General features: G+C 46.7%; 1 non-coding gene across 1 annotated transcript; it reads left to right on the plus strand.

Annotated features, from left to right (window-relative positions):
- Positions 1 to 2,318: 2,318 nt before the first annotated feature.
- trnal-caa lies at positions 2,319 to 2,391 on the plus strand. The gene has a single exon. It is a non-coding gene; the product is annotated as a tRNA-Leu (tRNA).
- Positions 2,392 to 2,599: the final 208 nt, after the last annotated feature.

Below are 2,599 nucleotides of genomic sequence, written 5' to 3' on the forward strand. Positions count from 1 at the left end.
CTGTTATTTTTAATAACATTAATACATTATTACAGGCAGACACCCCACCCTGAGTCTGGTTCTGTTGGAGGTTTTTCCCTGTTGCCAACAGTTCATGGTGGGAACTGTTGGGTTTCTCTCTGTAATGTTATATGTTCTTGACCTCACTCTGTAAAGTGCAGTGTATGTTATGATTTGGGCTATGTAAATAAAATTGAAATTTGTCAGTGAACGTATTGCAGATTCCTCCAAAATTGGCTGAATGAGCACTTGAAGGCATCACCATTGCTCAGCTTAAACTATCACTGCTGTTGTTGTTGTAGTTAAAGCTGCAGACGAGCACAGCCAGAGTGTAGGAGAGCAGAGAGTGAATATTTCAGCATGGTTGGAGGCATTAGTGGTGTCATTATGAGTGGTGGGATGAAGGTGCCTCTGTGTGTGTGTGTGTCAGTGTTTTTTTTGGGGTGGGGCAGTGGTGGTGGGGGGGGGTAGCAGATAGCAGAGCAGAGCACATCTGCTGGTGAGGCGGTGGGGTGGTGGATAGTGGAGGTAGGTGGGGGCCCAGGGTGCAGCCTGTGGCAGCTCCCCTTCCCGTACCAGCCTCTAGAAGGGAGCTGCCTGTCTGTCGCAGCCTGATTTATACAAGGCTAATGTCAGAGGAAAGCAATGTGGAAACCGTGGCATAAACACCAAATACCGGCAGAGTTTAGAGATTATGATTCAGTGTCTGGGAGGACTGCTCCTCCAACACAGCTACGCCTGCTGCCTCTCTCTGGCTCATACACACGTGTGGACACACATACACACTTGCTGACACACACCAGCAATCTCCAGTTCTGAGGTCTTATCTCAACAGTGACCCATGGCTTGCATTTTTCAGGGCAATTTTTTTTTTTGTACTGCTCCCTTCCCTCTGTCTGCCTGCTTCAGGTAATTGTTCCAGACCTCTTGCGCTATCAGCTCTTGTTCTGCTCTTTGAATTAAATGTTGCATATATCATACAAAACCAGACTGATGTCACAACCACAGACTGCTGTGCTTTTTTTTTTCGTAAGTGAGTTCGTAGCAGTGGCTTAACATCAGGGCTCATCAAATAAGTTTAGGTTCTTGCTGAATCAGGTTTTGCAGTATATTTAGTTGATTGCTCCAAATATGTGAGGAAACACGAAGCAGAGCTTCCTCTTGATACAACCTTTTCTTTTGTGTTCTTGGGTGAGTGAAAGTGTGTGAGCCAAGCTAAACACTGTCTTGTGTGTGTGTGTGTTTGCTGCTTATTGTGCAAGGCTTCGCTGAGGCCCTGAGTACAGCAAGCCAGGCAGCGAGTTCTCCCAGCATCTGAAACATTAATGCAGAAACCAGATTAGCCATGCCATCACAGGCCTCCTGATCCTCGCCTATTGATTTTCCTTCCGTTCGCCCTCCCCCTTCAAAAAGCCGGGAGGGGAGTCTCTTAAGAGCCAGAGCACCTCTTCTCCTCTTCTAGGCCTCCTCTGGCCTGGCCTTCTCACTGATCCAGCCTTGCTGATTTCTACAGAGACTTCGGAGGGGCTATAGACTTCTGACGATAACCCTAGGTGCTGTAGGAGAGGCTGGGGGATGGAGGATAGGGATGGGAGGGGGTGGGGGTTGGGCTCATGTCAGTCAGTCTGTGAGCTGTAGTGATCATGGAGGGCTGAATCGGCCTGATCAGTATGCCGGGGTGGAGAAGTGTACACTCCAGAGAGAGAAGCTGTGTAATCAGAGATGAAAGTTGTTCAGGGTCTGGTCAGCTTGACTCTCCCTCTCCCCTCTGGTTTCACTGACCTGGAGCGCTTTCACTGAAGGGAGAGATGAACATCTCTGATGGCTTAGCCCAGAGACATGGTCTATCCGTACGGTTGTCTGTCTCTATGCTGTTGATCAGGGAACTTGGCTGGAGTTCCCTGGCAAATAAGGCATATTGTGAATGTAAACTAGAACACTGTGGAACTTTTTTTGTAAAAGTAACTACAGACTGAATTTTTTTCCCAAATTGAGCAGACATTGCTTTGGCCAGGTTTGTGTAAAAGGACTTTTAAAATTTTTATTTAGAGAAATATGAGGTTTTTTCTTTGAGTTTTAGGGGAGGAATGTCTTGTTACATGGTAATAGAAAACTAGAACGGTTACTGTTAGAATTTAAACCATTCGTGATTTTAACTAAGTTACAAAAACAATGAATATATTAGCATTTAGAAGATCTACAACTCCCACAAAATGTTTACAGCATGTGCGTTATACATAGTAATACATTTCACTCTCATCCACACTCTTTTCAGATGTAATATTTCCAAATTTAGCCTTGTCATTTCAGCTGTAGCCGCCTGGTTAGCTCAGTTGGTAGAGCATGAGACTCAACCTCTCAGGGTCGTGGGTTTGAATCCCACTCCGGGTGGCACCACCTCCCATGGGCTCACCACCCGTGGAGGTCCCATAGGCCTTCGGTGCATTGTAAATTGGGTGGGCTGCCCCCGCGGACTGGGCCTGGACCCAGATAAGCGGCAGATGATGACATGACATTTCAGCTGTCCAAAACTGCCTCTGGCGCTCGGCCCTCGGTGAAATGGCCTCCATTAATGACCATTAATAACTGAAATATTAGA

This window comes from Toxotes jaculatrix, chromosome 1, assembly GCF_017976425.1.
Source record: "Toxotes jaculatrix isolate fToxJac2 chromosome 1, fToxJac2.pri, whole genome shotgun sequence".
NCBI lineage: Eukaryota > Metazoa > Chordata > Actinopteri > Toxotidae > Toxotes > Toxotes jaculatrix.